Here is a 26,975-nt window from a genome sequence, read left to right on the forward strand (position 1 = left end):
GCAGTCAGCACACTTTGGTGACAGAATGAAGAGAATTGTATGAATTAACCCATGTTCAATATTATGCAACTATTATCTGTAGACCATCAGAAAATGAGAGCTATGGTCCTGTAAATAATTGTGGAAGAATTCAAACCTTATGTATTAGATCTTAAAAAGGAAATACAGAGAGTGAGAGTTGTGGCTAGATATATTTTGGTGTGGGAACTCCAGTACTTTGGCCACCTCATGCCAAGAGTTGACTCATTGGAAAAGCCTCTGATGCTTGGAGGGATTAGGGGCAGGAGGAGAAGGGGACGACAGAGGATGAGATGGCTAGATGGAATCACTAACTTGATGGACGTGAGTCTGAGTGAACTCTGGGAGTTGGTGATGGACAGGGAGGCCTGGCGTGCTGCGTTTCATGGGGTCGCGAAGAGTCGGACACGACTGAGCGGAACTGAACTGAAAAACTGTCAAAATAGAGTATGGGGTCACACCTCTTAAGTTTTCTTATTAGACTTAAATAAGAGAGTTAGATTGAGCTTTGGGTTTTATTTCAACCTTAGTTGACTCATTCAGATGCATACATCCTGTTGGACTGAGACTTTTCCATGAGTGTATTTCATTTCCAGTGTAATAACACAAAAGAAGCATCGAAGTTGTGACATTCTCTGATGCCAGAAATAGACAGGGAAAGTTTTTAGGTGCAAACAAAAATGAGAAAAGTGCCGAAAATGACAATTCTGGCCTAATTAAGCATCTCATTTGCAGGAAGTTCCTCAGAGCAGCTGGATAAATATGCAGCATAATCAACACCCCCCCCCCCGGGGGGGGGGGTGCTGCCAACCCCTTCACAACAAGAACAACAAGACAAGATGTTCTCCAGCCCTGGAGAATGGTGATCATCACCATTGCCATCCTCTGAGAGACCAGGAATCCCCAAACTCAGCGCTTTAGTGAAATTGAGTCGCAGGCATACAACTCAACAAGGCTCTCAAAACTGCCCTCGCTGCGCCCCAGCGGCCGGGAGGGGGCGCCCGAACTCGCCATAACGCACTAACGACAGCGCCCACCCCGCGCGACCCGCCTCCAGTGACGCGAGCTGGAGCGCCTGATCCACCCGGAGATCCCGGGAGCCCGGGCGAGGCGCCGCCGGGGCTTAGGGAGCGCGTGGGGCCGTGGGAACCGTGAGTAAACTTCGTTTTCCCACCCGACTGCCCAGGGGAACTTTGCCGCGGCTTCGCTCAGAGCCTTGCATTTTCTGCGTCCACCCTCCCCTTCCTGGGAGGACATTTTGGCCAGAGCGGTTTACACCGGTGCCTGTTTATGCTACGATTGATGGCTGGAAATCAGAGCACGTGGTGATGTGTTTTCAGATTAAGGATTATTTCTGGGAGAAAGGGGAAAGACATCTCCAATCTGGAGATGAATATTATTACAATGATTTTATTAAATTTTAACAATTAATTTGGCTTCCCTGGTGGCTGAGCGGTAAAGAGTCGGCCTGCAATGCAGGAGACCCGGGTTCTATCTCTGGGTTGGGAAGTTCCCCTGGAGAAGGGAATGGCTACCCTCTCCAGTATTCTTCACTGGACAATCCCATGGACAGACGAGCCTGGTGGGCTGCAGTCCATGGGGTCGCAAACAGCTGGACAGGACTGAGAGACTAACACTTTCACTTGGGGGCTTCCCTGGTAACTCATAAAGAATCCTACGGCCTTATAGTAGTTAAAAAGTGTTGAAACGTGTGTGTATTAAAATTCAGATTATTTTAACTTTAAACATTTTACTTATACCCAAACCAGAATTTGTTATAATTTACTGACCTTTTGAAGACAAATTGAACAATAATTTTGTCAGAATTAAGTTAAGTTCAGTTGCTCAGTCGTGTCCAACTCTTTGCAACCCCATGAATCACAGCCCGCCAGGCCTCCCTGTCCATCACAAACTCCCGGAGTTTATTCAAACTTATGTCCATCGAGTCGGTGATGCCGTCCAGCCATCTCATCCTCTGTCGTCCCCTTCTCCTCCTGCCCCCAATCCCTCCCAGCATCAGAGTCTTTTCCAATGAGTCAACTCTTCACATGAGGTGGCCAAAGTACTGGAGTTTGTATTTTGTCAGCTTGAGCATCATTCCTTCCAAAGAAATCCCAGGGCTGATCTCCTTCAGAATGGACTGGTTGGATCTTCTTGCAGTCCAAGGGACTCTCAAGAGTCTTCTCCAACACCACAGTTCAAAAGCATCAATTCTTTGGCAGTCAGCTTTCTTCACAGTCCAACTCTCACATCCATACATGACCACTGGAAAAACCATAGCCTTGACTAGACAGACCTTTGTTGGCAAAGTAATGTCTCTGCTTTTGAATATACTATCTAGGTTGGTCATAACTTTCCTTCCAAGGAGTAAGCGTCTTTTAATTTCATGGCTGCAATCACCATCTGCAGTGATTGTGGAGCCCTCAAAGATAAAGTCTGACACTGTTTCCACTGTTTCCCCATCTATTTCCCATGAAGTAATGGGACCAGATGCCATGATCTTCGTTTTCTGAATGTTGAGCTTTAAGCCAGCTTTTTCACTCTCCTCTTTCACTTTCATCAAGAGGCTTTTTAGTTCTTCTTCACTTTTGAATTACTTCTTTGCTTATCTCACTTTCAGTCAAGAGAATTATCTTAATTTAATTTAGGTTGCTGAAAGTTTTGGAGAGACAGCATATGAATTTCTGATTCATATTAGTTCTTTTCTCCATCTCATGCATAATGTATTTCCAAATTATAGGACATATTTTTCTTGTCCCCTAGTTGCAATTACAATTCTATGGCAGTCCAGTGTTTTGATATCTTTCTTTGACAACAGTGTTAACCATCTTGTTAGCACATTTTTATGGGGCTGTCTTTTTTTCTTTTGACAGGATCAAAGTTTTCATCAAGTTCTTCTGTATGTATTGAGACTGAAAAGTGACCGAAACTTTTCATTATAAAAGCTTCAGTATCTCAGGTAAACACATCACACCACTTTTTACCAATATTATGTGAAAAGTGTCCAATTATTTAACAAGGACATTTAGATTTCTTTGCTGAGTAATATATAGAATGCATGAAATTTGTCACAATTTAACTTTGTGCCACAAGCCCCTCCCAGCACCCTCTCCCCCCAACTTGTACACCTCTTAGACTTTTTAAGTTGTGGGGCCAGATCTTGTCTTTATTTATAATTTTTATATATTGTTCATCAAGACTTTTATTATTAATTTTAATTTTTTTAAATATTGCACTAATGTATATTTTTTCCACATTACTAAGTCACTTGTCACCTCCTCTCTGTATTTGAGGCAACTTTCTAACTTGCCTAAACCTAATCCCAACACTGGGAGGAATTTTTGACGTGAAGTGTTGTGAAAATTATGTCTGAAAATCTGGAAACATCCCCTTCTCCCATCCCTTACTGTATTTTTTCCTTACAAGTTATCTTTGTCTTTATAATATTATTTTACCTATACTGTCACCAGAGGTAGTCTGAAGTTAAATGAAATGAACATTGGAATTATTTGTATCATTTATTTATATATTTCATAGAGTAGTTTTGATCTGCCAAACAACTTGCTAAGATTTAGGGGCTCCAGAAAAAGCTTCAAGAATGCTATGCGATTTCTTCTCTGTGCTAGACACAGCCTTAGCATCAGAGCCTGGGCACTGCTCCTTCATATGCCTGCAGACATCCCTTTGTCCAGGAGCCCCCATCAGAGATGCTAACTTCTCTGATCCTTAAGTTTAAAAACATCTGAAAAAAGCATCAAGTAGCCAGTTAAACTATATCACACCCCAAATACAAAATTAGGACAATCTATGTGAACTTCCCTGAAAAGATTTCCATGATAAATATATAGAAATAAACTGTACAGTGTTACCTTTGGTATAATTATATAAAAGCATATCCAAAAAGAATATTGATCCTATAGAGACAGTTTGAGATGCCAACCCCTCAACTTTAGTGGACAGGGGCCTTGTTGAGGTCTCCCTGGGCCAGTCTTGATATTTCCATGGCACTGGGACTCGGGGGCATGGGGTTGGGTGATTCTGGACAGTGTTATTTGCCAAGTCTATGTGGCAACTCTAAGGAGGCCAGGCCTTAAATTTGTGTAAAGTGCTTGCCTATTTATTCTGTTCTTCACGACTACATTATTAGGATATATGAATATTCCCCAGTTAGTAGATGAGACTTGGGGATTGTATGCAGTTTTCTGTGTTAAATATCATTACCATGGTTATCTCCATGGACCTGCAGCAGAGAAGGGAGGTGCCTGCTCCAGCAGGCCCAGACCACAAGCAGCCCTTTGAAGAAGGCTGCTTCTGTGCTGAGGCTGAGGCTGAGCACAGGGGTGCTGAGGTTCCAAGGCTTCCCCTGGGTGGAGTGGCTTCAGAGGCCGCGGAGCTGAGCCCTGGCTGCAGAGCCGTGATAGAGGAACTGAGAGCAGCAGCCCCCTGACTGGGGGCACGGCAGGCTTCCCCATGTGTCCAGAGAGCTGTGCCTGAACCTCATCTATAAGGCCGAGTCTCCAGCACTTGTCTTCCAGAAGCCACAGAGGCAGAGCATGGTTCCTGAGGAGAAAGCTGTGGTGGCCTCTGGTAGACAGCCTGAGGGAGCATCCCTCAGAGTCTGGTCCTTTCTGGGGGCTCTGTCCCAGGACATGCTATGGGGGCCCTCCCTCCAGCAAGCCCCCTCATTCCTCATTAATTTCCCAAATGCCTCTTGAGTACCAAGTAAATCCTAAGCGCCTGACACTGGTAATAGAGTGGTGATGCATGTTCTGGAAGAAAATAGATAATTCAGCTAGAAGTCACAACATAGATAAAATGTACGTGCCTGTGGCAATAAAAGCACCTTCCCAGCTGGAAACTCAAAGAAGGACTGCCGTCTGGGAAACTTCTATCACTCTAACGGAAGGAGGACGGAGAAGAAAGGTGGTAAATGTTTTTGATTTTGGTGACAAAAAAGTTCTCTTTTAGTGGCTTTTACTTCCTTTATGAAATGGCATCCAGCACATCTGAGATTGGGGGGATGGAAGTTTGTCAAAGAGGAGAATGTTTGAAATTGTTTGTGAAGAATAAGAGAGTTGATGGTGGAACCAATGATATAAGCTCCAAAAAACCAGGGAGCCTTATCACTGTGTTCACTTACGTAGCCTAGGCGCACCTGTGTGTGCTCACTGCATCATGCCTCACTCTCTGTGACCCGTGGACTGTAGCCCACCAAGCTCCTCTGTCCATGGGATTTTGCAGGCAAGAATACTGGAGTGGGTTGCTTCTCCAGGGGGTCTTCCTGACCCAGGGATGGAACCCGCATCTTCTGCATTGGCAGGCAGATTCTTCATCACTACACCATCTGGGAAGCCTTCAGTGCACACAGAAGGAACTTACCAAAGATATACGGTGAATGAAATTATGAATTCCATGTAGTACTGGAGAGGCCCATTAGTCGTCGACCATAGAGCTATGGTAGCATGATATACTCGTTTGCCTGATTTTATCTAATAGGTCTCCACTGCGTACTTGACATCAGGTGTGGAAGAGGCAGAGGGTTTGACTTCTGCTAGACAGGAGTGATGACACAAGGGTGACGTGAGGGCCTGAAAAATGTTGCTCAACTGATGGACCAGGAAGTCCGCTCTGTTAATTTCCAGGAGCTGCCATAACAAAATGCCACAGTCTGGATGGCTTAGACAACAGAGAATTATTTTCTCACGGTTCTGGAGGCTAGAAATCCGAGCTTGAGGCCTAGGCAGATTTGGTTTCTCTGGAGGCCTGTCTTCCTGGCTTGCAGATGGCTGCCTTCTTGCTGTGTCCTCACATGGCCTTTTCTCTGTGTGTACCCATCCCTGGTCTCTCTTCCTTTTATGAGGACACCAGGGAGACACCAGGTGGTCCAGTTGTTAGGACTCTGCACTTCCACTTCAAGGGGCATGGGTTCAGTCCCTGGTAGGGGGACTAAGATCCAGCAGGGGTGAGAGAGGTGGGGAGATATTAGTCATATTGGATTAGGACCCCACCCTAAGGGTCTCATTTTAACTTAATCACCTCTTTAAAGGCCTTACCTCCAAATCCCATTGCATTCTTAGGTACTGGATGTTGAGACTTTAATAAACAAATGTGTATGGAGTACACATTTCAGCCCATAACATCTACGTGGAGAGAGAGAACAGATCAGAGGCTGGTGATGAAGAAGAAACTAAAGACCCACAGACTGTAATTCCTTGACTAATTGGCTGCTGGAGGGCAATCTAGACAATTTGGAGAAACTGAAGGTGGAGGTCAGAGGGTGGGATGCTAGGCTGTATTAGTGTATGACTTCAAATTGCAGACCAGCTCCTAAGGAAAAGCAAAGATCTGTGAGTCAGGTGTAACTTGTCATGTGACCACGGCCAGCCATGGGCACTCTAAGCCACCGCCTCTCTTGGTGAGTAGTCTTCGTCAATAGGAGCAAAACGAAGGTCACTGTCCTGAGACACTTCTCCTCCAAGTTCCCTAGTCCTGGGTCTTCTGCATGTGTGGTTACTCATCTTGTCCGAACTTCAAGTTAGAAGAATCAGATTGTTTTTGAATGAATGAGAAGTGTTATTAATTGTATAATAAAAAAGCAGGTAGTAAATCTCCCCAGGCTTTAATTGCTCTGTGTGAACTTATCTGTAGGCAATAAAGGCTGATTCTCACGGCTGAGATCTGGGAGCCAAGGCAGCTGAAGAGATTGGTGTAGCTACACTGACCCCGACCTCCTCTCTCCTCCAGGTGGAAATGGCACCACAGGTAGCTCAGTGGCTCTGTTTTCTATCTCATGGGGACTACTTTTAGGTGACTCCACTTCTTTGTGGCTCTTCTTTTTCAGCCATCATGCCACTCTGCCCTTCAGTGGTGTTAACCCAGATCATATGGATGGAGAGGGATGTGGAAAGTCTTTAGAATCTTTGGTCACCTTGGCTTCAGTGGGTTGAGTAGTGTGTGTGTCCAAGGTAAGCCCAGAAAAATTGCACTCTTGTCATAAATTGCAGAACCACCTGTGGTGCATGTGCTTTCTGTGTCCTGAAGAAGATATCCCATGACTGTATAAAGCATATAACTAACTATCCCAGCTGGTGCATGCTAAGTCACTTCAGTCATGTCTGACTCTGCAACCCTATGGGCTGTAGCCTGTCAGGCTCCTCTGTCCATGGGATTCTCAAGGCAAGAATAGTGGAGTGAACCCAGGTCTCTTATGTCTCCTGCATTGGCAGGCGGGTTCTTTACCACTAACACTACCTGGGAAGCCCACGGTCTTTTATGTCTCCTGCGTTGGCAGGTGGGTCCTTTACTGCTAATGCCATCTGGGAAGCCCACAGAGGACACTTCAACCCTGATTGGCCAGGTGTTGGCATTGAGTACAAGATCCTGCACGATATCAGAAAGAATGGCTTTAAGGAAGGCCAAAAAGGAGTTTGGGAGGCCTTAGAACAGTCCTGATTGTGCTCAAAGGCTGGCTTTCCCTCTTCCACTCTCTGTCCCCAGGCTATATTCACACACTTGTCAGGGTGGCGCAAGTCCATCGCACTTTGTCAGTGTTATAGTCAGTCACCAGCAGGTGGCGCCCGGAGAAGGCAATGGCACCCCACTCCAGTACTCTTGCCTGGAAAATCCCATGGACGGAGGAGCCTGGTAGGCTGCAGTCCATGGGGTTGCTAAGAGTCGGACATGACTGAGGGACTTCACTTTCACTTTTTACTTTCATGCATTGGAGAAGGAAATGGCAACCCACTCCAGTATTCTTGCCTGGAGAATCCCAGGGACAGAGGAGCCTAATGGGCTGCTGTCTATGGGGTTGCACAGAGTCGGACACGACTGAAGCGACTTAGCAGCAGTAGCAGCAGCAGGTGGCGCCAGCATCAGATAGTTGGGAAGGGAGTCAGGGAGTGGGAGAGGCTTGATTCAGTTCAGTTCGGTGGCTCAGTCATGTCCAACTCTTTGCGACCCCATGGACTGCAGCACGCCAGGGTTGATTAGTGATAAATTATAGGGATACTCCTGTTCCTTCCCACCCAGGGGGTCTTCTTTCCCTGCTTTGTTAGTTTCCCTTCTTCCCACTCACTCAATCCCTAACCCTTTCCGCATTCTCTCTTCATTTTCCTGCAGACCCTGTGTGGCTGCTCTGTGAACATTTCCATCATTGATGGCTGTTTGACCCCAAGTCAGGTCACGTGCAGTCTCAGTGAGGTGTTAAATCCTTGTGCAAGGTCACCAGCCAGTGGGAGAGTTTATCTTAGTTCAAAGTTTGTGTCAAAACAGATGAATATCACAGTTATAGTAGACCTTTAAGAAGCTCGTATCATTTTATTGGGCCTTAGCAGGCCCATCTCAGTCTCCAAGCATGGCAACGTTCCCATCCTCCATCCAGTTTTCACTCAGTTCTGCATCCACTACACAGTGGGTACTTTTATAACATTCTGACATCTTAAAAAGCCACTTTTAAGACAGAAGTTCTCCTGCTTCTGAACCCCTTCAGAGCTTGGCTGCCTGGAGATTGGGAGGTGGGATGACCCAACTCATGGGTCCATCTTCAGGTCCCTAGCTTTGAATCCAGTCCCCTTCTCATGGCTGGAGAGTGACATGAGTATTACTTGGAAGATACGTGGAGATTTCTTTCCTGAGCGTGTACACGCTATATTCCCCTTCCCCTCCAGTTTTGCTGAGGTCTTTTAGGGCTCTCCTTTCCCTTTATTTCTATTTTTTTAACTGCTTGTTTTTTAAAGTATTTGTCTTTGGCTCTTCATTGCTGTGTGCGGTCTTTATGTAGTTGTGCTGCATGGGTTTCTCATTGCGGTGGCTTCTCTTGTTGCAGAACACAGGCTCTGGGGCACATGGGCTTCCGTACTTATGGTGCACAGCCTTAGTTGCCCCAAGGCAGGTGGGATCCTAGTTTCTGGATCAGGGATCGAACCCATGTCCCCTGAATTGGCCGGTGGAGTCTTAACCGCTGGGCCACCTCAGAAGTCCCTCTCCCTTCCCTTTAGCTACCTCCTGTCTGCAGGAGAAAGAGCAGAGGACTCCTGTTTTAGCAGCCCCACTAGACCCTGGGTCTGCAGTGCCCAGCAGTCAGAGAGAGGTGTCTACGCACGTTCGTGCCCTTGTACCACCCACTCAGGGCTTTCTACAACCCCTCTGGAGTAGAGGTAGGAAAGAAAAGTAACTATGGTAAAGCTAAAGTTGGGAAAGTGGTAGGCTATGAACGCTTTCTGCATGGAGCAAGGAGGTGAACTATTGCCCACAGCAGCCTTGCTGAGAGCTCCAATCCCTGCCTTCACTGTCACCACCACTTACTAAACCACAGAGCCAGGGTTCTGTGTTTTCTACTGGCTCAGAGCAGGTCACGTGGGGAGAGGAGATGAGATGTGGTGTGATCAGCTGTGTGTTTTAAGTTGCTTCAGTCGTGTCCGACTCTTTTTGACCCTATGGACCATAGCCTGCCAGGCTTCACTGTCCATGAGATTTTCCAGGCAATACCAGAGTGGGTTGCCATTTCCTTCTTCTGGGGATCTTCCTGACCGAGGGATCAAACCCATACCTCTTATGTCTTCTGCACTGGCAGGTGGGTTCTTTAGCATCACCTGATCAGCTGTATGTTTTCCTTAAGGCTGAGAGTAGAGTAGAGTGCCCGGCACTGCAGTTTTCATCAGGGAGGGTGCATTGTCTTTGGTGCAGATGGAAGCTCTGCCCCACCATGGTCACAGGTTTTTTTTTTTCCCCCTCACACTTCTGAACTCAGGGCCTTGCTACTTCCAAATCTTGAGTTCCACTTTGGGGATGTGTAAAGTTCATTTTCTCTAACTATTTCCTAGATGCCCAGTTGGGAATCTTTGCCCCATGAGGCAGGTGCAACCTGATCCACTCCCTGCCATGACTCCATAATGTGCAGGGTGCTGAGGGGGCAAAGGAAAGGGCTGACTGGTCCGTCTAATTTGCTGTGGTCTTTGTTACAGTTTCTCACTTTTGCAAGCATCAAATGATTGTTTAGTGGTTACTTGTTTTTCTAATAACAGTATTATGGAAAAATTAACTTTTAAAGTGGGCTATCTTCACAAATACAGATGAAGGAAACCAGGATGGTGGTGTGTCAGCAACTCCATTGTCTACTTCCCTAGCAGTTGTCTCATTTTATAAGCCAAAGCCAGCTCTCCAATAAAGGCTAGAGGGATCCCTTCCTTTCCCTAAATCTGAGCTCATAGGATACTCTATTTCCCCCTGAACATAGCAGAGACAGGTGACACCATTCTCCTTTAGGAAAAAACAAGTATATATGGGGAACAATAAATATCCTTTCCAGAGGAAAGGTCTCAAGAGAGACCATCCTTTTCCAAAGAATGTGATATAAGAGCTAACTGATATTCTCTAAATAATAAAAACAGGGGAAGTTTCCTCCCAGGAGGTTATTGAAGAGCACTTTCTGCCTGATTAGAAGTGTCACCCCCTCGCCCGATATGCAAAGCCTAGGGCAGAGTTAAGGACAGCCAGGGACCTGGCTCAGGCAGATGGGATCTGGCCAGGACATAGACTCCATGGAGAGTCTTCAAATGCAGATCAGTTAGAGGGGGTAAAGCATGGCACTTTGCAGATGGTTTCACAGTATTGTTTTTTCTCTTTCTTGTAGCTTAGAAAGGTGTGGAGAGCCATGAGGCTCAAGAAGGGAGGGGATGGAGAAGGAAATGACAACCCACTACTGTATCCTTGCCTGGGAAATCCCATGGACAAGGGAGCCTGGTGGGCTACAGACCAGGGTTCACAAAAGAGCAGACACGAATTAGCGTCTAAACAAGAACAGCAACAACATAGCCATTTCTGGTATTTTTTGAATGTAGAACTACATATTGAGAGGTTGGAGAGTGGGTATTCTTATCATCAGCAAAATCCCCATTGACTTTGCCTGCCTGAAATTAGATGTTCTCTCTTCCACTTGAATAGTCACCTGTGCTTAAATTCTGGTGTTATATAAATGAACTTGGCCTCAGGGCAGACATACGTGCGTTGGAATGTTCCATACCCACACACATCACGCATGCCATTGCAAACAGAAAGAAGTGGAGAAAATACACAGTGGGCCACACTGTTCACACTTGATTAATTGAAGGTCCTTTCAAAAATGTGTCCTTCTTCAGCAGCTAAAGCATATTTTGGGGAGAGCTTAGTGTATATTTATATAACAGTGGTTTGCAAATAAATGTCAAGCTATACATTTTAAGAAAGAAGAAGAGAGGGGATTGCTCTGGGGCCACAGCTGGTAAGAGGCAGAGTCAGCTTTGAGCAGTCAGCTTGGGGAACATTATTTTCTTCTCTATTTCACAGATGACAGGTGGTAACTGAGGCCAGGTGGTTTGTAAGAGTCCCTTCTTTTCAGTGGATACCGCCACTTTGCAAGTGATTGGTATGAAGTCCTACTGAAAGTGTCTACCTTAGATTAGGACTTGAACCCACATGGCTAGGACTCAAACCCAGCCAAAACCCAGTTTGGGACTAACCCACATGAACAGGATTTAAATCCAGCCAAAACCCATGGTACCTGGTTTCAGGACCTAATGAAGGTCAGGTTCTTGATGTCTCTTCACAGAAAGAATCCAGTGAGAGAGGAAGTCATAGATAAGAAGTGGATTTATTTACAGAGGAAATGCACCCCACAGGCAGGGTGTGGGCATCACAGAGGGAGAGTTTAGAGGCCTCAAAATGTGGTGTGGTGAGCTTTTATAGGCTGGGTAATTTCATAGGCTAATGAGTGGGAGGTTATTCCAACTATTTTGGGAAAGGGGTGGAGATTTCTAGTAGTTGGGCCACTGCCCAGCTTTTGGTCTTTTGATGGTGCCTTGGAGCTGTCATTCAGACTTAAATTGAAGAAGGTGGGGAAAACCACTAGACCATTGAGGTATGACCTAAATCAAATCCCTTATGACTATACAGTGGAAGTAAGAAATAGATTTAAGGGCCTAGATTTGATAGAGTGCCTGATAAACTATGGACAGAGGTTCATGACATTGTACAGGAGACAGGAATCAAGAACATCCCCAAGAAAAAGAAATGCAAAAAAGCAAAACAGCTGCCTGAGGAGACCTTATAAATAGCTGTTAAAAGAAGGGAAGTGAAAAGCAAAGGAGAAAAGGGAAGATATACCCATTTGAATGCAGAATTCCAAAGAATAACAAGGAGAGATAAGAAAGCCGTCTTCAGCAATCAATGCAAAGAAATAGAGGAAAACAATAGAATGGGAAAGACTAGAGATCTCTTCAAGAAAATGAGAGATACCAAGGGAACATTTCATGCAAAGATGGGCTCGATAAAGGACAGAAATGGTATGGACCTAACAGAAGCAGAAGATATCAAGAAGAGGTGGCAATAATACACAGAAGAATTGGACCAAAAAAGAGCTTCACAACCCAGATAATCATGATGGTGTGATCACTCACCTAGAGCAAGACAGCCTGGAATGTGAGGTCAAGAGGGCCTTAGGAAGCGTCACTATGAACAAAGCTAGTGGGAATGATAAAATTCCAGGTGAGCTATTTCAAATCCTGCAAGATGATGCTGTTAAAGTGCTGCACTCAATATGTCAGCAAATTTGGAAAACTCAGCAGTGGCCACAGGACTGGAAAAGGTCAGTTTTCATCCCATACCCAAAGAAAGGCAATGCCAAAGAATGCTCAAACTACCACACAATTTGCACTCATCTCACACGCTAGTAAAGTAATGCTCAAAATTCTCCAAGCCAGGCTTCAGCAATACGTGAACCGTGAACTTCCATATGTTCAGGCTGGTTTTTGAAAAGGCAGAGGAACCAGAGATCAAATTGCCAACATCCACTGAATCATCGAAAAAGCAAGAGTGTTCCAGAAAAACATCTATTTCTGCTTTATTGACTATGCCAAAGCCTTTGACTGTGTGGATCACAATAAACTGTGGAAAATTCTGAAAGAGATGGGAATACCAGACCACCTGACCTGCCACTTGAGCAACCTGTATGCCGGTCAGGAAGCAACAGTTAGAACTGAACATGGAACAACAGACTGGTTCCAAATAAGAAAAAGAGTACGTCAAGGCTGTATATTGTCACCCTGCTTATTTAACTTATATGCAGTGTAGGTCATGAGAAACGCTGGGCTGGATGAAGCAAAAAGCAAGCAAAAACAAGCAAAAATCAAGATTGCCAGGAGAAATATCAATAACCTCAGATACGCAGATGACACCACCCTTATGGCAGAAAATGAAGAAGTAAAGAGCCTCTTGATGAAAGTGAAAGAGGAGAGTGGAAAAGTTGGCTTAAAGCTCAACATTCAGAAAACTAAGATCATGGCATCTGGTCCCATCACTTCATGGGAAATAGATGGGGAAACAGTGGCTAATTTTATTTTGGGGGCTCCAAAATCACTGCAGATGGTGATTGCAGCCATGAAATTAAAAGATGCTTACTCCTTGGAAGGAAAGTTATGACCAACCTAGACAGCATATTCAAAAGCAGAGACATTACTTTGTCAACAGAGGTCCTTCTAGTCAAGGCAATGGTTTTTCCAGTGGTCATGTTGGATGTGAGAGTTGGACTATAAAAAAAGAAAGCTGAGTGCCGAAAAATTGATGCTTTTGAACTGTGGTGTTGGAGAAGACTCTGGAGATTCCCTTGGACTGCAAGGAAATCCAGCCAGTCCATCCTAAAGGAGATCAGTCCTGGGTGTTCATTGGAAAGACTGATGTTGAAACTGAAACTCCAATACTTTGGCCACATGATGTGAAGAGCTGACTCATTTGAAAAGACCCTGATGCTGGGAAAGATTGAGGGCAGGAGGAGAAGGAGACGACAGAGGATAAGATGGTTGGATGGCATCACTGACTCAATGGACATGGGTTTGGGTGGACTCCAGGAGTTGGTGATGGACTGGGAGGCCTGGCGTGCTGTGGTTCATGGGGTTGCAAAGAGTCAGACACGACTGAGTGACTGAATTGAACTGGAGCTGTCATGGCTTTTGGTTGTGTCATTTTCCTTGCTGACTGAGGGTCAAGGTCTAGTCAAAGTTGACTTGTCTGCCATCTTGGACCCATTTGATTCTAATAAGTTTATGTTGTATCTTTGGGCTATGTCATTCTTTCAAGAGCTGTGCCCTGCCCCGTTCCCTCCTGTTTCACTATCAAGGCCTTGACTCAGCACTGAATATTTATATGCTACTTGAACCTTGAGACTCAAGGGAACCTGAGATCTTACTGCACTTTCACTGGTGATAGATTAGCTAGTTACCCAGGCAGATACTGTAGGAGGATGAGAGGAATATTAGGAGTGAGGCACAGGGTGAGCAGGGGAGGGGCTCCCTGTGAACCCAAGTTCTAGAAGGGGTGACTGGGGGTGTTAGGTAGTTGGATAGGAAAAAGGAATCCAAATTGGCGGGGCTAAAAGACAAAGAAGGGAAAAGCCCAAGAAAATAGAACAAAGGAAGAGTGAGAACCTCAGATAAAACAAATAGCCCTCCTGGCTAGCCCAATTTACATAGGGCAGGCTCAGGGGGAGGAGAAAAAGCAAACAAAGAGAGGAGCCAAAATTTAGGGCTGGGGAGAGGGGGCTTCTCTTCTCTTCATGTTCTTTGGGTCGACCCGCCCTCATGCCTTGAGGATGTATTTTCCTTTGCTTTCTAAATAAAACTGAGCTGAAACACAGCTGTAACACTGGTCCATCCATCGCTGCAAATTTTTGCTGCAGCGAGACAGAACTAAGGAAATTACAAACTCCCCCAACAGGGGCACTTGAGTTTTCCGAACAGCCCACTGCCACCTTCGGTACAGTTCAATCGCTCAGTCGTGTCTGACTCTTTGCAACCCCATGAACCACAGCACACCAGGCGTCCCTGTCAAACACCAACTCCCAGGGTCCACCCAAACCCATGTCCATTGAGTCAGTGATGCCATCCAACCATCTCATCCTCTGTCGTTCCCTTCTCCTCCTGCCCTCAATCTTTCCCGGCATCAGGGTCTTTCAAATGAGTCAGCTCTTCACATCACGTGGCCAAAGTATTGGAGTTTCAGCTTCAACATCAGTCCTTCCAATGAACACCCAGGACTGATCTCCTTTAGGATGGACTGGTTGGATCTCCTTGTAGTCCAAGGGACTCTCAAGAGTCTTCTCCAACACCACAGTTCAAAAGCATCAATTCTTTGGCACTCAACTTTCTTTATTGTCCAGCTCTCACATCCATACATGACCACTGGAAAAACCATAGCTTTGACTAGACAGACCTTTGTTGACAAAGCAATGTCTCTGCTTTTGGATATGCTGTCTAGGTTGGTCATAACTTTCCTTCCAAGGAGTAAGCGTCTTTTAATTTCATGGCTGCAATCACCATCTGCAGTGATTTTGGAGCCCCCGAAAATAAAATCAGGCACTTTTCCACTGTTTCCCCATCTATTTGCCATGAAGTGATGGGACCAGATGCCGTGATCTTAGTTTTCTGAATGTTGAGCTTTAAGCCAACTTTTCCACTCTCCACTTTCACTTGCATCAAGAGGCTCTTTACTTCTTCACTTCTGCCATCTGCATATCTGAGGTTATTGATATTTCTCCCGGCAATCTTGACTCCAACTTGTGCTTCATCCAATCCAGCGTTTCTCATGACCTATTCTGCATATAAGTTAAATAAGCAGGGTGACAATATACAGCCTTGACATACTGTTTTTCCTATTTGGAACCACTCTGTTCCATGTCCAGTTCTAACTGTTGCTTCCTGACCTGCATATAGGTTGCTCAAGTGGCAGGTCAGGTGGTCTGGTATTCCCATCTCTTTCAGAATTTTCCACAGTTTATTGTGATCCACACAGTCAAAGGCTTTGGCATAGTCAATAAAGCAGAAATAGATGTTTTTCCGGAACACTCTTGCTTTTTCAATGATTCAGTGGATGTTGGCAATTTGATCTCTGGTTCCTCTGCCTTTTCAAAAACCAGCCTGAACATATGGAAGTTCACGGTTCACGTATTGCTGAAGCCTGGCTTGGAGAATTTTAAGCATTACTTTACTAGCGTGTGAGATAAGTGCAATTGTGTGGTAGTTTGAGCATTCTTTGGCATTGCTTTTCTTTGGGTATGGGATGAAAACTGACCTTTTCCAGTCCTGTGGCCACTGCTGAGTTTTCCAAATTTGCTGACATATTGAGTGCAGCACTTTCACAGCATCATCTTTCAGGATTTGGAATAGCTCAGCTGGAATTCCATCACCTCCACTAGCTTTGTTCATCGTGATGCTTCCTAAGGCCCTCTTGACCTCACATTCCAGGATGTCTTGCGCTAGGTGAGTGATCACACCATCGTGATTATCTGGGTCATGAAGCTCCTTTTTGTCCAGTTCTTCTGTGTATTCTTGCCACCTCTTCTTAATATCTTCTGCTTCTGTTAGGTCCATACCATTTCTGTCATTTATCGAGCCCATCTTTGCATGAAATGTTCCCTTGGTATCTCTCATTTTCTTGAAGAGATCTCTAGTCTTTCCATTCTATTGTTTTCCTCTATTTCTTTGCATTGATTGCTGAAGAAGGCTTTCTTATCTCTCCTTCCTATTCTTTGGAACTCTGCATTCAGATGCTTATATCTTTCCTTTTTTTTTTGCTTTTCACTTCTCTTCACAGCTATCTGTAAGACCTCCTCAGACAACCATTTTGCTTTTTTGTATTTCTTTTCCATGGGGATAATCTTGATTCCTGTCTCCTGTACAATGTCAGGAACCTCTGTCCAGAGTTCATCAGGGACTCTGTCTATCAGATCTAGTCCCTTAAATCTATTTCTCACTTCCACTGTATAATCATAAGGGATTTGATTTAGGTCATACCTGAATGGTCTAGTGGTTTTCCCCACTTTCTTCAATTTAAGTCTGAATTTCACAATAAGAAGTTCATGATCTGAGCCACAGTCAGCTCCTGGTCTTGTTTTTGCTGACTGTATAGAGCTTCTCCATCTTTGGCTGCAAAGAATATAATCAATCTGATTTTGGTGTTGACCATCTGGTGATGTCCATGTGTAGAGTCTTCTCTTGTGTTGTTGGAAGAGGGTGTTTGCTATGACTAGTGCGTTCTCTTGGCAGAACTCTATTAGCCTTTGCCCTTCTTCATTCTGTACTCCAAGGCCAAATTTGCCTGTTACTCAGATTAGAGGAAGGGATTGTTACATTTACTCAGTGCTATGGGCATGCAATCACACAATCTATCTCTCCTTGGTACACTTAGTGTGTCCAAAAAATTGTATGTATATAAATCTTGTTCTGTTCCTTGTGACCCAAACAAAATTCAAATTTTAATAAATGTGTGGAATTGCAGAGAATGTCCACCCATGTTTTTAAGTGGGGTCCCCAGGAGTATGGAGATACAAGTGCTCTGTATTTTTCCTTCCACTATGACTGGAAAAAATGTTGAGCTCACACCTCCAATATATTTATTTTTATTGATAATATACATGTGTACTGCAGTTATAAAGTATTATGCCTATTATAAAGTATATATTTGTAATAAAAGTTTTTAGGTGGATAATCTATGATAAAACATTTAAGAATTGTATCTTTTTATCATTAAAGGGACATCATGACTTGTCCTCAAAAAATACATGCACTTCTAAGAAGATATGACAGTCTGCATTGATATGAGCTGCCAGGTCATTATTCTAGGAATACTGTGGTATCTCAAAGAATCCAGGTAAGAGTTAAACAATAAAGCCTGAGAAGAGGTAAGAACTTTGTAAACTCCAGCAACCTTAGACCATTCTCACTCATGTGACTCAGCTCCTAAGTCTTAGCTTCTGGCTTCCTTGAGTCAAATTTTTAAGATTAGCTTCCTGATTTTTTTCACACTGGTTTTATCATTCATGGCTTCCAGGTCCTGAAAACATGGCTGGAAGGCAGTTCTTAAGGAAGTTCTGTGAAGACAGATAAGGTGTCCTCCTCCACCTGGATTCCATCCTTTGTTTCCCAATCTCAGCATCCTTATCAACACGGTTTTGGAGGTGCCCAATCCAGTTGTCCCATTCCATCTGTCACTGTAACGCCCTCTCGTGGAGCCAACAAGTATCACATCCATAAACTGCTTATAATTAACATCAGAAGGCCACTGTTCTCAGAGTGTCCTTTGTCCATCACAGTCTTTTTTTTTTTTTGGCTGTGCTGGATCTTCATTGCTGCATGTAGGCTTTCTCTCACTGTGGAGAGCAGGGTCTACTCTTCACTGGGGTGCATGGGCTTCTCATTATGATAGCTTGTCTTGTTGTGAAACACAGGCTCTAGGCACAGAGACTTCAGTTGTTGTTCTGTGACATGTGGAATCTTCCTGGACCAGAGATCAAACCTATGTCCCCTGCTTCGGCAGGCAAATTGTTAACCACTGGACCACTAGGAAAGTCCTGTCCATCACAATCTTATTAGACTTTTCTCCAGATTATGAACCCAGTTAAAAATTTGAACAATGGCTGCGCTTTGCTGGAGCAGCCGTGAAGAGATACCCCATGCCCAAGGTAAGAGAAACCTAAGTAAGATGGTAGGTGTTGCAAGAGAGCATCAGAGGGCAAACACTGAAACCATATTCACAGAAAACTAGTCATTCTAATCACACTAGGACCACAGCCTTGTCTAACTCAATGAAACTAAGCCATGCCCATGGGGCAACCCAAGACAGGCAGGTCATGGTGGAAAGATTTGACAGAATGTGGTCCACTGGAGAAGGGAATGGCAAACCACTTCAGTATTCTTGCCTTGAGAACCCCATGAACAGTATGAAAAGGCAAAATGATAGGATACTGAAAGAGAAACTCCCCAGGTCAGTAGGTGCCCAATATGCTACTGGAGATTAGTGGAGAAATAACTCCAGAAAGAATGAAGGGATGGAGCCAAAGCAAAAAGAATACCCAGCTGTGGATGTGACTGGTGATAGAAGCAAGGTCCGATGCTGTAAAGAGCAATATTGCATAGGAACCTGGAATGTCAGGTCCATGAATCAAGGCAAATTGGAAGTGGTCAAACAAGAGATGGCAAGAGTGAATGTCGACATTCTAGGAATCTGCGAACTGAAATGGACTGAAATGGGTGAATTTAACTCAGATGACCATTATATCTACTACTGCAGGCAAGAATCCCTCAGAAGAAATGGAGTGGCCATCATGGTCAACAAAAGAATCCAAAATGCAGTACTTGGATGCAATCTCAAAAATGACAGAATGATCTCTGTTCGTTTCCAAGGCAACCATTCAGTATCACAGTAATCCAAGTCTGTGTCCCAACCAGTAACGCTGAAGAAGCTGAAGTTGAACAGCTCTATGAAGACCTATAAGACCTTTTAGAACTAACACCCAAAAAAGATGTCCTTTTCATTATAGGGGACTGGAATGCAAAAGTAGGAAGTCAAGAAACACCTGGAGTAACAGGCAAATTTGGCCTTGGAATACGGAATGAAGCAGGGCAAAGACTGATAGAGTTTTGCCAAGAAAATGCACTGGTCACAACAAACACCCTCTTCCAACAACACAAGAGAAGACTCTATACGTGGACATCACCAGATGGTCAACACCAAAATCAGATTGATTGTATTCTTTGCAGCCAAAGATGGAGAAGCTCTATACAGTCAGCAAAAATATGCCAGCAAATTTGGACAACTCAGCAGTGGCCACAGGACTGGAAAAGGTCAGTTTTCATTCCAATCCCAAAGAAAGGCAATGCCAAAGAGTGCTCAAACTACCGCACAATTGCACTCATCTCACACGCTAGTAAAGTAATGCTCAAAATTCTCCAAGCCAGGCTTCAGCAATATGTAAACCGTGAACTTCCTGATGTTCAAGCTGGTTTTAGAAAAGGCAGAGGAACCAGAGATCAAATTGCCAACATCCGCTGGATCATGGAAAGAGCAAGAGAGTTCCAGAAAAACATCTATTTCTGATTTATTGACTATGCCAAAGCCTTTGACTGTGTGGATCACAATAAACTGTGGAAAATTCTGAAAGAGATGGGAATAGCAGACCACCTGATCTGCCTCTTGAGAAACCTATATGCAGGTCAGGAAGCAACAGTTAGAACTGGACATGGAAAAACAGACTAGTTCCAAATAGGAAAAGGAGTTCGTCAAGGCTGTATATTGTCACCCTGTTTATTTAACTTATATGCATAATGGGTCATGAGAAACGCTGGGCTGGAAGAAACACAAGCTGGAATCAAGATTGCTGGGAGAAATATCAATAACCTCAGATATGCAGATGACACCACCCTTATGGCAGAAAGTGAAGAGGAACTAAAAAGCCTCTTGATGAAAGTGAAAGTGGAGAGTGAAAAAGTTGGCTTAAAGCTCAACATTCAGAAAACGAAGATCATGGCATCCGGTCCCATCACTTCATGGGAAATAGATGGGGAAACAGTGGAAACAGTGTCAGACTTTATCTTTGAGGGCTCCAAAATCACTGCAGATGGTGACTGCAGCCATGAAATTAAAAGACGCTTACTCCTTGGAAGGAAAGTTATGACCAACCTAGATAGCATATTGGAAAGCAGAGACGTTACTTTGCCAACAAAGGTTCGTCTAGTCAAGGCTATGGTTTTTCCAGTGGTCATGTATGGATGTGAGAGTTGGACTGTGAAGAAAGCTGAGCGCCGAAGAATTGATGCTTTTGAGCTGTGGTGTTGGAGAAGACTCTTGAGAGTCCCTTGGACTGCAAGGAGATCCAACCAGTCCATTCTAAAGGAGATCAGCCCTGGGATTTCTTTGGAAGGAAGGATGCTAAAGCTGAAACTCCAGTATTTTGGCTACCTCATGCAAAGAGTCGACTCATTGGAAAAGACTCTGATGCTGGGAGGGATTGGGGGCAGGAGGAGAAGGGGACGACAGAGAATGAGATGGCTGGATGGCATCACTGACTCAATGGACGTGAGTTTCAGTGAACTCCGGGAGTTGGTGATGGACAGGGAGGCCTCGCGTCTGCGATTCATGGGGTTGCAGAGTCGGACACAACTGAGCGACTGATCTGATCTGATCAGATCCATACAAGAGAAGAAAAAGAAAGAGAGAGAAAAACAAACAAAAAACAAAAATAACTTTTTAAAAAAGAATAATAAAATGGTGCATGCTAAGTTGCTTCAATTGTGTCTGACTCTTTGCAACCCTATGGACTGTCACCCATCAGGCTCCTCTGTCCATGAGATTGTCCAGGCAAGAATACTGCAATGTGTTACCATGCCCTCCTCCAGGGGGTCTTTTGACTCAGGGATCGAACCTGTGTCTCTTTTCTCTCCTTCTTTGGCAGGCAGGTTCTTTACCACTAGCACCATCTGAGAAACCCAAAATAAAGGTACAGTTACTCAATTTTTGTACTTTTGGAAAACAAAGAACAATACCTATAGAGACTGCCGAACTGATTTCTGCCACTGATAATGAGGCAATAACTGAATAGTATGATATTCTTTTCCTCCCATTACATTCCCTTCCAGGGTTATTCGCCTCCTCAGTTAACTAGTTTTTTGCAGTCATGTCTCTTGAAGATCTTTCTATGCTTTCCAAAGGGACCTGAAATCTCTTACTTGGGTAACAAGACTTGGAAAGATGGCACTGTTTTTGCAGATGACTAAGAAATTTAGAGACAGGAAGAAGACTACAGGAAATACTATGAATTATTTTGTTGAACCATCCTATCCAACCTCTATGGTACATTCTTAAGGAAACTAACGGGAAGAATTGAACAAGAATTCAATTCTTGTTTAATTCTTCTTGAATAAGAACAAGTGGTCTTGTTCTTGAACAAGAACACTGCTCTTGTTCAAAGCAGTGCATGGTCCAAAATGGAGCCAACAATATTTAGTTTACAAATCAAGTCTAGTAATATTATTTCTACAGTTGTTGTTTCCTATAATCCTATGAATACAATCTAGCACTTTGGCATTTATAATAGATATTTGATGCACCGTTCAAATCTCTCTTAAAGACCTAAGAACTAATTCTTTATAGCTACGGATAGAGTGTCATGCTTCATGCATGCAGATCTTCTCTGGAAACTGCTCTTGGCTAAGGTGAGTCATTTAGCCCAAAGGTATTTCCCCCTCCTGGGGCAGCCTTCATCCAATTCTCAGTCTGCTTTCCCAGGTATTTGACCTATAGTAGCATAACATAATAGCATAACATACGGAGAAGGCGATGGCACCCCACTCCAGTACTCTTGCCTGGAAAATCCCATGGACGGAGGAGCTTGGTGGGCTGCAGTCCATGGGGTTGCGAAGAGTCTGACACGACTGAGCAACTTCACTTTCACTTTTCACTTTCATGCATTGGAGAAGGAAATGGCAACCCACTCCAGTGTTCTTGCCTGGAGAATCCCAGGGACTCAAGAGCCTGGTGGGCTGCCATCTATGGGGTCGCACAGAGTCGGACACGACTGAAGTGACTTAGCAGCAGTAGCAGCAGCAGCATAACATATGAGATCTATTTTTAACCTCCAGACATAAAAAATAATGAATGAGCCCTGCTCATATGGCTCTGTTAAGAGATTGAGTTGCTGCTGCTGCTGCTGCTAAGTCTCTTCAGTCGTGTCCCACTCTTAGCAACCCCATGGACTGCAGCCCACCAGGCTCCTCCATCCATGGGATTTTCTAGGCAAGAGTACTGGAGTGGGGTACCAGTGCCTTCTCCAAGAGATTAAGTTACTTTTTAAAAAATCACTCTTCCCAGATGGACCATTTGGATCAGCTATTTCTTGGAGTTAAAAATAAGGTACTTCTCTTTCTCTTGTCGACTTAAAAAGATGCCCAACGAGAGAGTTGTGAGTTAAGTTTTATTGGGAGCAAAATGATGACTGCAGCCTGGGAGGTGGCACCTCAAATAACTCCAAGAAGCTGCTCCAGAAAGGTAGGTAGGGGGAAGCAAATACATGTGGTTTTTGTGAAGGGAGAGTTCATGCCACCTAGCACTTATCTTAGGAAAGGTTTTCTGCTAGTCACAAGGAGCTGATGTCACCAGGAAAAGATTTAGTGCTTTTCTAGATGTGAGGGTTTCCCTGGTGGCTCAGATGGTAAAGAATCTACACTTTCACTTTCTCTTAGATGTGAGGAGATGCAAGGGTTGGGATCATGAAATCAGTTCCTGAAAATAGCTAGCTAAAGACCTGTTCCACCAGTTTTCCTGGATCACAGAGTGCCCCATTCCTGTTCTCCACCCTGAGCTCCGTCAGGCGTGTCAGCAGCTGCAGCAGCAAAGGATTCAGCCCCCACGGAAAAAAGTGAAAGTCACTCAGTTGTATCCAACTCTTTGTGACCCCATGGACTATACAGTCCATGGGATTCTCCAGGCCAGAATACTGAAGTGTGTAGCCTGTCCCTTCTCCAGGGGATCTTCCCGACCCAGGGATCAAACTGGGGTCTTCTGCATTGCATGCAGGTGGATTCTTTACCAGCTGAGCTACCTGGGAAGCCCACTCCCTGCAGAGGCAAATGGCAAATGCCCTTGGCAAGCATCCATTTGTAGTTAACATTCTGATGAAAAGTTAATCATTAGATAGTAAGGGCACAATAACATAATGACCAGAGGTATAGGGCAGAAGACCAGGTGGAGTATCTCTTCTGATTGTTCTGGTCTACTGGGACAATCATTTCTGAATATACAATTTTTTTTTTTTTTTTGCCTTGTGTCCCATTCAAGTTAAGCTCTGAAGAAAAAAAGAAAGTAAAGTTGCTCAGTTGTGTCCAACTCTTTGCAACCCCGTGGACTGTAGCCTACCAGGCTCCTCTGTCAATGGGATTCTACAGGCAAGAATACTGGAGTGGGTTGCCATTTCCTTCTCCAGGGGATCTTCCTGACTCAGGGATCGAACCCGGGTCTCCCGCATTGCAGGCAGATGCTTAACCCTCTGAACCACCAGGGAAGCCCCAACCTCTGACTCAGGAGTAAAGAATTCTCCTGTGGTGCAGGGGACCAGGGTTTGACCTCTGGTTCGGGAAGATCCCCGGAGCAGGGAATGGCTACCCACTCCAGTATTCTTGCCTAGAGAATCCCATGGAAAGAGGAGCCTGGAGGGCTACAGTCCATGGGGTCATAAAGAGTCAGACACAACTGAGTGACTATCTCTTCACTATGGAATTAATTAAAGCCAGTCAGGTTGGTGGAAGCTGCTCACCTCTTCACCTGACAGATAGTATAGAAACTACTGGTACTACCTTAAGTGGCTACAATGGGACACATTGTAACTTATTAAACAGAATTTTTTGAAAAGTATATAACAGAAATACATGTAAAAGGTGTAAATGATTCAATTTATGGTCTTACAATGTTTAACTGTCTCTCCAGCAGTCTAATCTAAGATCACTTGTCTTTTCCTTGCCTAGCATGGAAGCTTGCTGGCTAGCATAGTCTTTCTATGAGAACACTATTAAATTTTTGTGGCAGTTTTCCTCCTTTTTTTTGGATTGTGCTTGAAACATTCCAGGTTGGCAGAAGACAGCCAGCATGTAGCAAGTGTATTTAAGGTTAAATATAACCAGTATTCAGGGAATTGGCCAAAAGGCAAAAACCGTTCATAAGTTTACCTTCAGTATAAGAAAAATCCAGCTTCTTAGAGATATGAAGTTTTAGGCAGCAGAGGTAGAGGTATGTACCTCTTGGAAAATATGTAGTGAAGTTTGGATAGAACAAAGGACGTGGATGCCCGGTGCACTCGGGCCCTCACAGGGAGGCTGCAGGATGTGACACTCGGCCCTTACCTTTCCTTGGGGGAGGAGGGGTCCTGCCATTATACGAATTTCTTTTTTTTAATTAGTTAATTATTTTATTTTTGGCTGCTAGGTCTTTGTTGCTGCGTGTGGGCTTTCTCTAGTTGTGGCAAGTGGGGGCTGTTCTCTAATTGCAGTACACAGGCTTCTCGCTGCAGTGGCTTCTCCTGTTGGGGAGCATGGGGTCTAGGGTACACAGGCTTCAGTAGTTGTGGCTAATGGGCTTAGTTGCTCTGAGGCATGTGGGGTCTTCCTGGACCAGATATCGAACCTGTGTCCCCTGCATTAACAAGCAGACTTTTAACCACTGGACCATCAGGGAAGTCCAGGAATTTCTATCTTTGGACTCTGTTGGTCCTTGAGTTCTTCCATGGATGGGTTGTCTTTTCTTTCCTTAATTCATGCATAAGCCACAGTTTCCTCTCTAGGATCTGGCCAATATCTGACTTGTCCTTCTGAGTGTCACAACCCCCTTTATCCATAAAAACTGCTCTGATTTCTACTAGGTTTAGGCTCCCAACAGAGGCTGATGTCCCTACGGATTTGTGCTGTGGATCTTCCTGTACCTTCCCAGTTTCTTGTGGATGAAGCATCTGACACACACACTTCATCTGGCTTTTAAAGTTACTCTTTCATGGAGTCTGTTACAGGAACTGGGGCAACTTGCTTGCAGGGATCTCTGCTAATTCCCTGTCCTGGGCAAAATGATCTAATCTGTAATGTAGAAGGACCCATTTTCCCACACCCCCTCTTTAATACTCTCCTTCTAAGAGTCTCCTGGGTCTTCTCACTTCTGAGTTGATCATAGATTCTTGTCCTGTTTGCTGTTCTTCCCAGTCCAAAGGACTAATTATGAAAGCCCAGGAGAAGAATTAGAGTGGGCCCCTCTCATGGTCCTCTGGTTTCCCTTTGTCCCAGTGGAGGGCCCAGGGAAAAAGCTATCCACACTGGGGACTGAATTTCTTCCCCAGAAGCAAATGGCAACACACTCCAGTATTCTTGCCTGGAAAATCCCATGGACAGAGGAGCCTGGTGGGCCACTGTCCATGGCATCACAAGAGTCGGACATGACTGAGTGACTAAACAGCAGCAGCCATCTGCTTGATGATTTCTTCCAAGGAGCTTTGCAACCTTGTCCATGGAGTTAGTCTTTGAAACATGGGTAATGGAGTAAGAAAAGAGGGACTTGGGGAGTGTAGGTCAAGTGAGGAGGTGGTGTTGAAAGACAAAGTGAGGCATAGGTTCCAGTGTCTTTTCATACTCTGTGGGTTGAAAGTAAAAGGCAAGCGGTGAGGTAAAAACGATCCTTGAGTATTGTGGCATCCAGTGATAAAAAGGATTTTGAGGCTGGCATGGAGCAGACTGCAACCTTTTACTATTGTGTCAGGGATACAAAGGGCTACTGCAATCCTTATGCAAAGTTATGATGGGCATATTTTTCTAATTATAAAGATAAAAGATCTATTATAAAAAATGAGTGTGAAACTGGGAATTACCATTAATAAAGAAATTGAATGCACCCTCAAACATGAAGTTATACTCAAAATACTGTTGTAGTTTTAAAATATTTGTTTGTTTATTATTTATAATGTTTGGCTGTGCTGGGTCTTTGTTGCTGCATGCGGGCTTTCTGTGGTCGTGGAGTGAAGGCTCAGTAGTTGGGGCATACAGGCTTAGTTGCCTGATGGCAGGTGAAATCTTCCCGGACCAGGGTCAAACCCATGTCCCCAGCACTGGCAGGCAGAGTCTTTACTACTGGACCACCAGGGAAGCCCGTTATGGTTTTTACCCTGAGATTTTCAGGGCCTATCCACCTCCCACTGTCAGACGGTATGTGGAAAGTGAAAGTCACTCAGTTGTGTCTGACTCTTTTAGACCCCATGGACTGTAGCCTGCCAGGCTCCTCTGTCCATGGAATTCTCCAGACCAGAATACTGGAGTGGTTAGCCATTCTCTTCTCTAGGGAATCTTCCCAACCCAGGGATCAAATTCAGGTCTCCCGCATTGCAGGCGGATTCTGTACCATCTGAGCCTCCAGGGAAGACCAGACAGTATGTGGATCAGATCATTAATCAGAAGCCCTGGGTCTGCCCAGCAGGTTGGAGGAAAGAACCGTATTTTGGCTCCTTTTTCTCTTACCTGCTCCTAGGTCAAAGGAGCCATGCCTGAAGCTAAAGACTCGTTCTCTTTGTAACAAAGACTATGGCAAGATGCTTCCTATAATAGGGTCAGTTCCTGCCACGAAGGAACCTCTGA

The 26,975-nt window shown here is 44.6% G+C and overlaps 1 long non-coding RNA gene across 4 annotated transcripts in view; it reads left to right on the forward strand.

The window, feature by feature from the left end:
• The first annotated feature begins 753 nt into the window (after nucleotides 1-753).
• The window catches only part of LOC147366768 (uncharacterized), a 32,112-nt gene continuing 5,890 nt past the window's right edge, over nucleotides 754-26,975 (forward strand). The window contains exons 1-5 of one of the 4 annotated variants that reach the window (XR_015169067.1): nucleotides 1,046-1,169; nucleotides 2,892-2,977; nucleotides 6,667-6,780; nucleotides 6,860-6,983; nucleotides 17,574-17,691. This is a non-coding gene — a long non-coding RNA (uncharacterized LOC147366768). Of the gene's footprint in view, nucleotides 1,170-2,891; nucleotides 2,978-6,666; nucleotides 6,781-6,859; nucleotides 6,984-17,573; nucleotides 17,692-26,975 lie in introns of all 4 variants that reach the window. The other 3 variants (XR_015169068.1, XR_015169066.1, XR_015169069.1) reach the window with 3 other exon arrangements.

This window comes from Bos grunniens, chromosome 8, assembly GCF_055505025.1.
Source record: "Bos grunniens cultivar Pamir isolate PY7600 chromosome 8, Bosgru_T2T1.0, whole genome shotgun sequence".
NCBI classification, from domain to species: Eukaryota; Metazoa; Chordata; class Mammalia; order Artiodactyla; family Bovidae; genus Bos; species Bos grunniens.